The sequence below is a fragment of the Suricata suricatta genome, chromosome 9 (genome assembly GCF_006229205.1).
Source record: "Suricata suricatta isolate VVHF042 chromosome 9, meerkat_22Aug2017_6uvM2_HiC, whole genome shotgun sequence".
Classification (NCBI taxonomy): domain Eukaryota; kingdom Metazoa; phylum Chordata; class Mammalia; order Carnivora; family Herpestidae; genus Suricata; species Suricata suricatta.
This window is the reverse complement of record NC_043708.1, coordinates 135906123-135920902: the sequence shown is the minus strand read 5'-3', so window position 1 is coordinate 135920902 and position 14780 is coordinate 135906123. Positions and strand designations below refer to the sequence as shown.

The 14780-nt window shown below is 47.0% G+C and overlaps 1 long non-coding RNA gene across 3 annotated transcripts; it reads left to right on the top strand.

The window, feature by feature from the left end:
- Nucleotides 1-6: 6 nt before the first annotated feature.
- Nucleotides 7-12676, top strand: LOC115301586. 3 transcript variants are annotated; one of them, XR_003913182.1, is made up of 5 exons: nt 7-431; nt 3061-3474; nt 5377-5517; nt 11791-11866; nt 12256-12676. It is a non-coding gene; the product is annotated as an uncharacterized LOC115301586 (long non-coding RNA). The 3 variants fall into 3 exon arrangements; XR_003913181.1 differs by having other exon boundaries at nt 11787-11866; XR_003913183.1 differs by lacking the exon at nt 11791-11866.
- The last annotated feature ends 2104 nt before the right edge of the window (nt 12677-14780 follow it).

Genomic DNA, 14780 nt, shown 5'->3' with positions numbered 1-14780 from the left:
GCCGCTCCCCGCGCCCCGGGCCTGTCGGCCTCCGCCGCGCCTCCCGGGCGGGTGGCTTGGGCAGGGGCCGCCGTCTCCCGCTAGAGGGACCCGGGCTGCCTCGGCGACCGTCTCGCCCCAGCGGACGGCAAGCGCCTCCGGAGCCGGGACGGCGTCCTCGGCATTTAGGTCTGGCGCGTAGTGGGGCCTTGCGAGAGGCTGCCAAGGGGAGGGAGGCCGAGGTGGCGCGGGCCTGGCGCTTAGCGGGTGCGCCCCGAATGTCTGCGGGCCTTGGGGACCTGCCGGCGGGCTTGGGGCGGGGAGGGCGCAGGCTGACGCGTCGCCGCTGGGAGAACCTTGAGACCCGCCGCGAGCAGAGCGGAGGACCGGCCAGCCGGCGGCCGGGGCTGGAACTGGGAGCCGAGTGACTGGGGGAGCCCCGGCCGTGCAAGGTGAGAACGCGAAGAAGCGGGCAGAAGGCCCGGCGGGGGGCAGGCAGGACCTTCCCCGAACCCGGCGCCCCTGGGGACAGGCGGCAGTAAGGTGACAGCTAGGTCAGGGGGTGGGAGCGCAGGGACGAGGCCCCGGTGCCTCCGACCGCGGACGCCCACTCTGAGCGCGGAGAAATTCCTTCGGAAGAACCAGGAAAGAGATGCCCGTGTGCAGGACGGGCGGAACTGACTTTCAGCCGGGCCGCCGCGCGCCTGGCACGGAGCTGAGCGCTCGGATAGGGAGTCTCTGGCGGCGCAGCGATGAAAGCAGTGAAGAGTGATCTTTCCAGACGTTTGGCAGTGAGCCGCAGAGGCCTGTAGCTCGAGGGGTAGTGAGAGTAAAGGCGACAGGTGATTTTTCTCCCCCTCCCCCCCAAGTATAAGGTGGAGCTCTCAAAAGAGCTGAGCGGAGAAAGCAAGAGATGGGATCATTAATGGTGCAAGATCGCAGAAAAGGAAGATGAGGAAGGGGTGGTGGAGGGGGAGGAAGAAAGACACACACCTCTTCCTACAAGATTTAAAGGATGCATAATAAGAAACAGTTTTTTGAGATGGGGAGGAGACGTACTGAGCCCTTAATGTTTCCGTGCATCAGCTGCCTAGATGACCCTAAAGTCATCCACAGGCCTTCGGGGGGGTCACTGCCCTTTCAAACTTAAGTGCAATTCGCTCAAACCCTTATTCCTCTCAAAGTGGGAAGCCCAGCATACCTGCCAACATTTCCAATTCTCCTCATTATCCTATTGGCTCCAATTATTTCTCCTAATTTACCTTTCTCATAATTGTCCTATTGGCCCCAAGTTTCTATTCCCACTATGCTGTTGTGCTCTTTAAAGAGATCTGTCACTATACCCTGGATAAACCCCATTTATATTCCCCCAAATATAGCACCACATGTGAAAACAAAGTACCCAGTGACATATGACTGTTAAATAAATTATGGTTTATTTGTAGCCATTAAAAATCATGTTGAAGAAAAAGGTTAATGACACAGGAAATATTTGCAATTAAAAAGCAATCATAAGATAATACTAGCTTGTAATATATCCACATACTATGCATATCACATATAGATATCATGCCTAGATTTGAAAAATGGGATTTTTATTTTCTTCTGTGATGTCTTCATTTTCTTATTTTTACAGTACATTAATATTTCTTTTTAGACCAGGAAAATGACATTTTAAAGTATTTTTAAGAAAGTTATTTTTTTTTAAAGACCTTTGTGAAGTTGAAAAGAAATATTAGGAATCAAGAAGGGAGGGGTGCCGGCTTAATGGGTAGAGCGTGTGACTGTCAGTCTCAGGGTCATGCGTTTAAGCCCCAGCTCGGGCATGGAGCCTACTTTGAAAAAATAAATAAATAAAAGGAATCGAGAAAGGAAATTGGAAATGGACCTTTGAAAGATGGAGGGGACTTAGGTCAGCAGAGATGGCTAGTTGGGGAGGCTGCCTTAGGCAGGAGGGACACAAAATGAGAAATGGATGGAACAGTCAGAGAACACCAGCAGGTCAGTCTGGTTGAAGCATAGGATTCAGGGCGGGGAGAAAAGTAGGAGACCCAGTCTGGAAAAATAAGATGGGACAGGATTCCTGAATGCCAGGCTGAACCCTCTGTAATTCATGGCTGGGAAGAACCACTGGAGCTTGTGCAGGTGATAAATTTCAAAATAAGTTTTCCTGTAACCTCTTACTTAATGAGGTTCTGGATCTCAGCCTTGCATCCTACTGCTATTTGGACATGTGATTGACTCAGAGCAGTGAGGCAGAGGCAACTGGTTTTGCATTCCAGCTGCTTACAGAGTGAGAAGTGGCCCTTGCTTCTTTGCCTGTTAATTACTACAATTTTTATTCACAAGGCGCCAGAGTTTCAGAGAGAACAGATTAGCGAAGAGCGAAGTTGAAAGGAAGAAATGTGTACCTTAAACCAGCGCTTTTTCTTTAAAGTTTTTTACATCTTTCTATGAGTTCCGCAGATAAGCTAGATCATATAGTATTTATCTTTTTCTATGATTTATTTCACTTAGCATAATGCCCTCAAGGTTCATTCATTGTCCCATACGGCAGGATTTCCCTTTTATTGCTGAATAATAGTCTTTGCCAACTTTTGTGACTGTGCTCCTCTGTACAAAATATATTGCACATCTCAACCCAGAATATGCACACGTGTGTACACAAATTCACACACCTCTGAGACAGAAGTTTCATAATTATTCTTATTTTATGCACTGCTGGCTGAGACTTTCAACTTGATTGTTTTTATTTCTTTTGAAATACCACTCAGAACCTACTACATTGATCTTATAACTCACTATAGGGTTACAAAATGCTTCAAAGGAGACTGAAAAGAGGCTAGACCATTCCCTGGTATGTTTACACTTTTCATTAAATAGCCATGCAGACTGTGACCTTAGGTTTGCCATGTTTACATGTCCCAGAAATCAACAGGCCAGGCAAGACTCTCAGGATGTGGTGGGGGTGGGGATAGAAAGATTGGCACAAGCCATGTTTGGATTCCTCTTCCCTTCTTAGCAAATATTTCCTGATAGCAACATTTCTCAGGAGCCACAAATGTGTTCTTCTTTGTCTAGCCTGAGATAACAGATTGAACTTCAGACAAGGCCGGACTACCCTGTTAACCAGAGGCAACTTTTCAGTTGAATGAACAGAAGCACAGACTACAATGAAAGGGGAAATGTATCTTGATTGTGACAGTACACAGAGCCGTCTTACCCACCCCTGTTGGAATACAATAGGAACAGTAGGTACCACCCCTTTCTTCTACGCCCAAACCAATGAGAAGATGAAAATAACTCCATCACCCATGGAGCTGAACTGAAGAATGTGGCTTTCCTGATGACTTGTAGACTATTTAATATTCCCTGACTTAAAATTATCTCCCCCAAAACTCCAACCTTCACCTCGAGGGGGCCCAGCCACTTTAACTGTCTGATTAGAGAAGATTGCCCTCTCTGAGGGCAGACGGATCCAAATTCACCAATGAGGTAAGTCGCTCCTTCTGGAAGACCCGGGATAAATTCTCTCCTACTTTACCTCCTATAAAAACAAGCAAACAAACAAAGCTGGGGAATAAAGATTTATCCCCGCCCAACCAAACTGGATCTGACTCATTAGTTTGGCAGTTGAGTGGAAAAGTATATTAACACAGAGAACTATTAAAAAAAATGGCAAATACATGCCTTAACATTTCATTTTCACTTAAAACCTGTAAGGAACACCCATTTGCCAATCTTTTGATGTGAGCCAAAACTTTTCTTTGAGAAAGAGTGCTGATTAGAGTTTTCTTGAGCCCTATCTTACATAAAACCTACCCGTGCTATATTTCCTGTGCTTTCCAATTTGTTTCTTTAAAGTTGATAAGGACTTGGGATGCCTGGGTGGCTGGATCTGCTAAGCGTCTGACTTCTGCTCAGGTCATGATCTGGCAGTTTGTGGGCTCAAGGCCCACACCGGGCTCCGTGCTGACAGCTCAGAGCCTGGAGCCTGCTTCAGAGTCTGTGTCTCCCTCTCTCTCTGCCCGTCCCCCCTCTCAAAAATAAATAAACATGAAAAAAATGTAAAGTTGATGAAGGACTTAAAACATCTTAAAAAGCAATGTAAGTGGAGGCTTCTTCTTAAAAAAAAAAAAATCCTTTGTAATTGTCTCACCCACGCCTGGTCTGACAGTAATTTTCAACCGGTGGTTAGCTAAAACATTCAACTAACATTTCATAGAAACAACTCTTTCTTTTTACACTCATGTTTCATCAGTTTGTGTAACTTAAATTAATTACACTCTGGCATCCAGCTGTCATAAGCAGGTTTGGGACCAAACGTGTTAGGCATCTAACTCAACTAGTAGGAAGAAGTGTGTCAGAATCCCAGAGATGAACTCATTAGTCTAAGGCATTCAGCAGGTCATAGGTAGTGGTCAATATGTTTAATCGGAGGGAATGCGAAGTGTCGATTCCAGAGAGTCCATTAAGAGCCATTAATGCTCGTAGACTAATATTACCACCTCTATACGCATATATCTTAACATTCTTCTTCCATCATTTATCCATTTTATAACCCCCTCAAAATCACTGACCCTCCATTCCCATTTGGCTAACCATGGTTTTAAATGGTTTAGGGTTGAAATAGCTACCAAAGAAATTCAAACGGTAACATCACATACTGCATCAGCAAAACATATGTATCTTAAGCACATTCCAGTGCTAATAAGATAATGCAGTTGGTATCCAGAAAAAGCTGTGGCAATGTGAATTGGTATAATCCTTCAAAGAAGCAATTGACACTACTTCTGAAGAGCCTTCAGAGAGACGTGGTTCCCTTTTGATTCATCAAAACCACTCCTAGAAACGTTTCCTTGGGAAGTAATCCTCCCCCAAAGAGACGGTCCACACTCACAATATGTGCTACTGCCTTCTTGCCTAGTGAAAGTTGGAGTAACTTACACTGTGTAACATTGTATAACTTATCACTAAGTAAGCAGAAAGGGGAAACTCGGAAAACATTTAATTACATTTTATTTGGCAAAAGATACAATTTGTTCTACTCTAGAAGAACCTGAAACTGAATTGTATACTTTTTAACTGGGTGAATTTTTGTGAATCATATCTCAACTTTTTTTTTTTTTTAAAGATACAATACTGTATTTTTGCTTTTGTATCAGCCAAGGAAACAGATGGCCTACGCAAAAATGTGTAACTGAAGAGAGTTAATGAAGGGGCAGTGTACAAAGATGGGGGCAGGGTTGAGGGAAGCCAAGGAGGGATAACGAAGTGCCCCGGGGCCAGCAGAGAGATGGACCCCCGTGCTATGTGCGAACAAGAGCTGATGGAAGGGGAAAGCCAGTAAGAAGTTACAGGAATACAGCCCTACCCCTGTCTCCCTCTTGCCCTCAGATCTCCTGTGCTACCTCCCACTGGCTGTACCCAAGAAGAAGCCTGAGGGCAAATGAGCACAGATGACATTGCCCTTCAAGGCCAGCGTCTGGAAAAAGATGGAGGGTAGATCTGGAAGGACAAAGGCAGAGCATGTAGCAGGTATGTGACAGATAACAACGTTAAGAACTGTCTATGCGTATGACCAAGGATCTTAAGGGAACCCAGAAAGCCCGGGTTTCCAGAGATAAAAAGTGGAGGCAGCTGGAGAGCAGGAAGGGTAGATGGAGGGAAGAGGAAAGATTGTTAATCTAGCCTGAGACCAGGATGAGAGGGAGAAGCAGGCACATTTTATTTTATTTTGTTTGCCAAATACTTTGCCGGAGACTGAGCTCTGGAAGAGATTAATAGGAGAGACAGGAGCTAAATTAGACTAGAGCGCTGGAAATTCTTCCCCTATTGGCCATTACCCTATATTTCTCCTTCCTAGCTACACTGCATGCCTTTAACAAATAGTTGTTTAGTACCTATCATGTGCCAGGAACTGTTAGGCCCTGGGGATTGCAGAGGGAACAAAATTAACATCCTTGCTCTCCTGCAGTTTACATCCTGGTGGGGGAAGACAGACCATAGATAAGTAAATATGTCCAAGGTGATAGGTGTTATAAAGAAAAACATGGGGCATCAGAGAAATAAAATTCTGCTCAGTCCACATCTTCAAAACCTCTTGGTTTAGACCCCACACGCCAGGGCCCCTGAGCTAAGCTGCGTCCATCTCTCACCTGGACCAGTATCATGATACCTTCCTGCCCCTGTACCTTCCGACCAGTCTTCCACTCTGCGGTGAGAACCTTCCTGAAATAAATCACGTCAGTATCCCGCTTAAGACCCTCCAGAGCTCCTGTTTGCTTACCGTGGGGACTGCTGTCTAACCCCCTCCTGATGGACCTTTCTGAACCTTCTTGGCCCATCACGTGCCCCCACCTCTCTGCTCTTCTTTCCTACCCACACGAATCAACTGTGGTTTGCTGGTCACACCAGACCGTCTCGTTCCCAGATCCTTGTTCATGCTGCTCTTTCTACTTACAATGCCCTACCGTGCCCTCCACCTTCTCCCAGACTTGGCCACCTTGTCCTGATTCTTTTAAACCCATTCACTGTCACGTCTTTGGTCAAACTTCCCTGGCCTTTCCAGGCGGGAGGGAGTATCTCCGAGCTCCCTCCTCACGTTATCACTATATCCTACTTGTTATACCATCTAACCGTATTTCTTAGACTTCAAGATGCACATGGTTGGGTTAAATATAATCCGTGGGTCAGAACCCATTCGTTGGTTCCTGCGTGACCCTCTTTTGTTGCTAATCATCCACTCCAAACATTAAAATTGGCAACTTTACACATATTTCCTCCCAAACCCAATGCATAACCTTGTGTATATTATTTTCTTCCTCCTGAAAATATTTTTATCTAGAAAACACATATATTTATTGATATCAATAAATATACATTTTTCTTAAAAGTTAATTTTTAAAATTACCCTGGCTTTGATATCATGTATATGTGGAATCTAAAAAAAAATATGAGCAAACAAAAAGCAGAAACAGACCCATAAATACAGAGAATGAACTGGTGCTTGTCAGCAGGGAGGGGCAGGGGAGGAGCAAAAGAGGCGAAGGGGAGAGGGAGGTCGAGGCTTTCAGTTAGGGGATGAAAAGTGCGACATAAGGAACGCGGTGGACGGTATTGTAACGGCCTTCTGTGGGGACAGGCGGTCCCACTTGTGAGGGCCGCGTAGTATAGAGTTGTTGAATCACTACGTTGTACCCCTGAAACTAGTTTAGCATCATGCGTCAGCGATGCCTCAGTTTAAGAAGCGACCCCAGCTTTATAAAAATTTAAAGTTAAAAAGTCTGGCTTTCATCAAATGTTGCGGGACCACTGAGTGACTCCGTGGGGCCCCAGCCCCGCCTCAGGCTCCCTGTGGACAACACAGGGCCTGATGTGGATCCTCGCCCCGCCTCTGCCCCTCCCCCGCCTCTTTCAAAAATAAACATTAAAAATATTTTGTAAAAAGTTGAGATCGACCGTGTTGCTGTATATTTACCAGCTAATATATTTCCTCTGGTGAAATATCTGTTCATATCTTTTTGCCCATTTTCTGTTGGTTGTTTTACCCTTTTCTCATTAGCTTTCAGGATTTCTTTATGTGTTCTTTTAATAATCCTTTGCAATTTTTTTCCCTTTAGAGTTCAAGTACACAGAAAAGGTTAATTTCTGGAAATTGATATATGTCTATGAATTTACATTAACACTTACGTGTATATTTGTGTATGCAAACCTGCATACATATTCCCACATGTATTTTAGTAAGTTATTTATTTTTTTTTTTTTAGTTTTTAAAAACACTTATTTATTCTGAGAGAGACAGAGTGAAAGCAGGGGAGGGGCAGAATCCGAAGCAGGCTCCAGCCTCTGAGCTGTCAGCACAGAGCCCAGCGCGGGGCTTGAATCCATGAACTGTGAGATCCTGACCTGAGCTGAAGTCAGACACTCAACTGACTGAGCCACCCAGGCGCACATGCGTGCACACACACACACACACACACACACCCCTGTTGGTTTCTTTATTAAAGAGTATCTTTCCCTACACGATATCCTGGGGCTTCTTTTTTACTTTTCGAGTTATATTGTTAGGATTTATCTTGGGCATGGTGCGTGTAGCCGAGTGTATTTATCTTGTGGCCGCTGTAGATTGTTCTGGAGTGTGAATACACTAAGATGACTTTGCCCCTCGAAGCAGAGGCGCTCGGCACCCTGTGCTCTTCCCCTTGGCCCACCTCAGGTTTTAGGCAATTACGTGGCACCCAGTTTCATGAGAGCTCCCAACACTGACGATTCCTGATACAAGCGTTAGGCCTTGGGCTTCTCCAGTTTCCGCTTGCCGCCCTTCTCTGCCACAGGAGCCTTCTGGGCAGCCCCTCAGGCATGGCCTGAAGGTGAGGAGAGTGGGCCCTCCACCAAGGGGACGAGAGCCAAGCGATAGATGCCCCAGGCTGCCTGCTTCAGAGGAGCAACTCTGGGAGCCGTTCTGTCCGCCTCTCAGAGGCCTCTGTGGAAATCACGTACCCCATGCGGGCCTCGCTTCCTGCTCTGCCTCACCCTTCTCTCCCTCACTCCTGTCGCCTGAGATCATTTCCCAGACAGACAGCCTGCACCCGAGTCCTTGGCCCAGTCTCTGCTTTTGAGGAACTCAAACTGATACAACCAATGTTCTGATCATGAGCATTCGCACCGTTGTGGGGTTTTGCCTTTGCAAAAGTGCTGCTAAAAACATGTATGTCAAGGGGCACCTGGGGGTCTTAGTCAGTTAAGCGTCTGACTTCAGCTCAGGTCAGGATCTCACAGTCCGTGGGTTCAAGCCCCATGTCGGGCTCTGTGCTGGCAGCTCAGAGCCTGGAGTCTGCTTTGGATTCTGGGTCTCCCTCTCTCTCTCTGCCCCTCCCCTGCTCACTCTGTCTCTCTCTCTCAAAATAAAATAAAGACATGAAAAAAACTTTTATAAAGAAACATGTAAAGAATATAAACACGTTTAGCTTAGAGAAAGTCTGCTTTGTATCGGCTGCGCGCCCCCCCCCCACCACGCAGGAATAACTGCCACAAGTTTGTCAACCTGATTTTGGGGACTTTGTTGTCACCTATGTCTCCCAAGTTAGATAGTTTCTCACAAGTACGGCCTGTGTTGTACTCATCGCTCTACTCTCGGCCCCGAGCGAAGTCCTGGCTCAGATCAGGGACGTCACACATCACTGTTGGGGAAGCTGCTGAAACGTGTTAGAACAGAAGTTGTAAAGGGAGAAGACCACAGTTTGACTGGACAGAAGATTCAAGTCGGAGAAAAATGGGAGAGAGGCCCTGGTAAAGTGTCCTGGGGTTTGATTACTTAGAGTCTCAGCCGTGGGGCCAAAGCGTTTTGATTTTTGTCTTGGAGGCCGACAGCCGACGTGGCACACTGGGTGCAGGGACGCTGTTCTCCCGATTTAATCAGCGACAGAATTAAAACAAAACATTGGCAATCTAGCTGTCTCATGGCAATGTGCAAGATATAAGGGAGGAATTTGGGGAAAATAAAACCAAAGACCGAGAAATGAATGAATCAAGAAGTTATGAACTTTTGGGGGAGGGGGACAGAGACTCCTATGAAAACTTCACGAACACTATGCCTTCTTTCAGAAAAACAGATATAAACCTCAGCCCCTGCACTTAAAAAAATATTTTTAAGTAATCTCCACATCCAATATGGGGCTTGAACTCACGACCCCAAGATCAAGAGTCGCACGATCCACCAACTGAGCCAGTCAGGTGCCCCCAGCTCCTTCACTTTAAAAGAATCTTTGATTTGTGGGTGATTTTTCCTGAATGTTTATTGGGGGGGAGGGGCAGCGGACAGGGAGAGAGAATCTGAAGAGAGTTCCTCGATGTCAGCACAGAGCCCAGTGCAGGGCTGGGACTCAGAGCTGTGAGATCATGACCTGAGCTGAAGTCGGACGCTTAACTGACGGAGCCATGCAGGTGCCGGGTGATTAGTTGGTTCTTCTAAGAGTGAGGGATTAAGAAGCTCAACCGTGGTGACGGTATGTGTTCATTCATCCAAACACGCTGATCCGCTTCCTCCCGCATGCAAGGCACCGTCGTGTGCGGGCCCGACCCCGTCAGTTTGAGGCCTGCAGGTCAGCAGCACAGACTCTGAGCCCCCCTGGGGTTTCAAACCCCCACCAGGTGACCTTGGCTAATTGACTAAATCATCTGCACTCTGCAGGCGTTTCATAGACACACTACCGTCTTCACCCTCATCATTAAGGGCATCCTACATCCCAATAAAACAGTTGGAATTCAAGGCATGGGAGGAGCCCTTGGCAGAGCCTTAAGGCAGAAACCGGAAACAAAGAGCAAAAGGAGGAAGCAGAGAGCAGAGGCTTGATTTCAAGAGCTTTGGCTAAAATGGAGGCAGGGAGAGGCAGCAGTGACTAGAGGGGAAATGAATTTATTTATTTATTTATTTATTTATTTATTTACAGATGGGCGAGATCCTAAATGCTGCCGGGAGGATATAGTAGAGTAGGAGAGGCTGAGGGCAAATCACTGATGATCTGCTCTTTCCCCTAAAGGTGCCCAGATGGCAGAGAGGAATGTTCTAGGGCAGAGGTGGAGCTTTAGCTGGGAAGCCACTTCGGCTCATGAGCTAGAGGGGCGGAGTTGACTGCAGTGTCGCTGCAGGTGCAGGCTTGGCCAGTGAGGAGGAATGTCACCATGTCACCTGTGGTGGAGGGGAAGGGAGAAGGGGCTGGCAGGAGGTCTGAGGACCAAGGACAAGTCATGACTTCACATTTTACAGAGGGGAGAGGCAATGAGTAGAGCAGGTGACAAAGTTATCAGGGGTCACTCAGGGCCCCATGAGTTTATAGTTTATACTGGTTATACAGGGTTATCTTCCTGGTTGGGAAACTTCAGGAGGCCATCAGAGCTTTGGGAGGAGAAACTCAACTAAAGAAGGGGCGGCAAGTGCTGAGTGAAGTCAGGAAGAAGGGGGACGGACAGGGGACTGCTGGATTTGCCAAGCAACTGAGGGTCACTATAGTGTCAGAGCAGACGACACATGGCAGAGAAGAAAAGAAAGGAAGGAACAAGGCAGTAGACTGCCTGCGATCCAAGAACTGGCTATGAAATGGAGGGAAACGTAAGACATTAACCAGGCAAAGAGTCAAATGAGGCATATTTTCCTTTCTGAAAATCAGGAAAGGTACGCACACACACACACACATATACACACACACACACGTATATATGCATATATACATATACATATGTATATATGTGTATATACATACACATATATAATTTTTTAAAATTTTCTTTTGAATATTTATTTTTGAGAGAGAGAAAGAGAGAGCAGGGGAGAAGCAGAGAGAAAGGGAGACACAGGATCCGAAGCAGGCTCTGAGCTGTCAGCACAGAACCCGACCAGGGGCTCACACTCACAAACCGTGAGATCATGACCTGAGCCAAAGTCAGATGCTTAACCGACGGAGCCCCCCAGGTGCCCCAATACATATAATTTTTTAAGGCAAAGGCACCTATTGTGAACGCTGGCAGGACAGGAAGGAACAGGGTCCCAGGTCCCAGGGGTGTGATGCAAGAATAATGTGGTTATGAACGGCTCCTCTGGGCCAGGTGTTTTCCTTAAGACTGTGTCACCCCCAATACACAGGGGCTAAGAGAATTTAAAGGCTCCCTCGTGGATAGGGGAGAAACGGAGGCTCAGAGAACTTAAGTTACTTGCCCCAAATCACACTGCTAGTCTGTGACACAGCCAGGATTTAAACCCAGGTCATATGACTCCAAAGTGCCAGTGCTTACAGACCCCTGTTCCTCAGACAGGCAGAAAAGCCGACACTACTGAGGGAGAGGAATTCCTGCCAGCTCTGAGGAAAGGAAGAAAAGACTCGGAAGAGAGGTGTGTGCTTAAGATTTGTGTTTAGTTCGAATCCTTCTCCTTCCCACTCACATGGAGAAGCATATGGACTCTTAAAGTTGGCATGATTGAAAAAGCCTCACTTCACATAGAGGAGAATTTGAGCCAGAGAACTGAGCCGACCTTTCTGTAGGGAGAGAATTAGTGGGATGTAGTCAAGAAAGTTACAGCTGAAGCCCCAGGACGGCTGTGTGACCCGACTGATTCACCCAACCCTCTACTCAGATGGTTGCTCTGTAGAAGAAACCATCTTCTGTTAATTCAGGAGACCAGGGGGGTAAACAGTCTGCCTATGTTGACAAGCTGTTTATTACAATTATCGACTTGAGGCATTTTGTGGTGGATTTTTCACTAACCATATTTTCTGATAGGTGATTTCAAAGTAACTGCCTAAAGAACAGACCTCATTTCTTCTTGCCGAGCTCCCACAAGCAGGGAACACAGAGAAAGCCGAAACCAAACCACAGCCCAAAGGGAACTGCGCAGCGTTACGTTCAGGTCACAAGCTGGGGCCAGAGACAGAAACTGAGAGCTGCGGTGAGTAACTGGGCCAACAGGACCCAAGGTCAGGATACAGGGCGCAGGCCCTGCTGCCTCACCGAAGTCCCAGCCCCAGAGGTCACACCAAAGGCAGAGGGAAAAATGCCAGGGTTCAAGGGCATCTCGCAGACCAGGAAAGGACTGAAAAAAACAGCGCTGAGCAGAAGAGAGGTAAACACCTGGCCCCGCTTGCAAACTGACTTTTACATGCGCACAAGTGTGATGTAAGAAAATAAAAAAAATTAAAAAGGGGTTTTTTTTAAATGTTTATTTGAGGGGAGGGGAGAGAGACAGAGTGCAAGTAGGGGAGGGGCAGAGAGAGAGGGAGACACAGAATCCAAAGCAGGCTCCAGGCTCCAAGCTGTCAGGACAGAGCCCAACGCGGGGCTCGACCCACAAACTGTGAGATCATGACCTGAGCTCCAGTTGGACGCTTGACTGACTGAGCCACCCAGATGCTCCCAAAATGCAATTCTAAATCATCTAGTAGCCCTGTCAAAACCAGTGGAAAGAAACAAGTGAAATCAAGTTTAATATAATTAATTTATCAGAAGTTCTATTATTTCAACTTGTAATTAACATGACCAATAGTTTTAAGTCCTTTTGTCATGCTAAGTCTTCAAGATCCGGAATGTTCTTGTGCTGGTGCATCTCAATCCAGACTAGCCCCCTTCCAGTGCTCAGGCACCCATGTTGCTAGTGGTCTTTGTCAGTGAGCACAGGCTGAGAGAAAACCGTACTTGATATTCTGGCACTACAGGGTTTTGCTTATATAGGTTTTTTTTCTTTCACCTTTCTTTCTTTTAAAACATATTGAATTTGGGAAGGGCTGGATTTTTTTTTTTAAGTCTATTTAATTTGAGAGAGAGAGAGAGAGCACCCACAAGTTGGGGAGGGGCAGAGAGCGAGAGGGGGAGAGAGAGAATCCTGAGCAGGCTCCGCACCATCAGTGAGGAGCTAGATGTAGGGCTTAAACTCACGAACTGTAAGATCGTGACCAGAGCTGAAGTCAGATGCTTAACCACGTAACCAACTGAGCCACCCAGGCACCCAAGGGCTGGATTTCGAAGGAAGTGGGAGAAAACTCAGATCCTGAGAGTCTCTAGTTGGTTTTTTTTAAATTTTTTTTATGTCTTTATTTTATTTTGAGAGAGAGACAGAGAGCGAGCAGGGGAGGGGCAGAGAGAGAGAGAGGGAGACCCAGAATCTGAAGCAGGTTCCAGGCTCTGAGCTGTCAGCACAGAGCCCGACGCGGGGCTTGAACCCACAAACCGTGAAATCAGGACCTGAGCTGAAGCCGGACGCTTAACCGACTGAGCCACCCAGGCGCCCTGAGAGTCTCTGGTTTTAAATGTGAAATATTTCATGTCTGGCTCTCCTAATCCATTTCCATCCTACCCTTGAGAGAAGACTTCTTTTCTTTTAAGCCCCATGGTGCAGAGTACCCCTTGGAAGAATAGAAAGACAGGGAATGTGATGCAGGTGGGCGTCAGCTACAAGCATTCATTCCTTCTGTTCATTCATTAGTTCATTTTTGCTCTTAACAGTTACTGCGCATCAACTATAGGTCAGGGAGTGTGCCTCGGGTTAGTCTCCAGGCAGAGTCCTGGTGCTGAAAACAACAATTTTACCAGAAAACTCATTACAATACAATGTACTAAGTGTTGGGGCACCTGGGGGGCTCCATCAGTTAAGTCTGACTTCCACTCAGGCCATGATCTTGCAGTTTGTGGGTTCGAGCCCCACATTGGGCTCTGTGCTGACAGCTCAGAACCTGGAGCCTGCTTCAGATTCTGTCTCCCTCTCTCTGCCCCTCCCCTGCACTCTCTCTCTCTCAAAAATAAACATTAAAAAAATGTTTTAATGTAGTAAGTGTTGTGACCTATAGGGGAAGCAGGAGGAGCTGAGCGGCCCCCTGGGGGAATAATGGATCCATCTCTGGAGAGGAGGGAAGGTGGTAGGGGTGGAGGAAGCAAGGAAGACTGAAGGAGGAGCAGCTGAGCAGCAGGGAGAAGGGAGGGCTGAAGACACACTCAGGGCGGGCAGAAGGAGCAGCTGGAGGGAAGACCCAGAAGCCTTTTGTGGAAGCGGAAGTGGCTCCCGGTGGTTGGGGCCTTGGGGTGAGAGGGAAGTGGCATCAGGCATCATTCCTGGGGGCCGCCCACTTAACGGTGGGAGCGAGGAGGCGGGATGTTGGCAAGTTGGGCCCAGGCCGGCCCAAGGCAGGAAGTACTCCACCCTGAAAATACTCCTTTACCAGTTCAGTTCAAGTTCACTAGTTATACACTCAAGTGGGTTAATGGCTACTCTTTCTTTACTCTTTTTTTTTCAATTCCAGTGTAGTTACAACACAGTG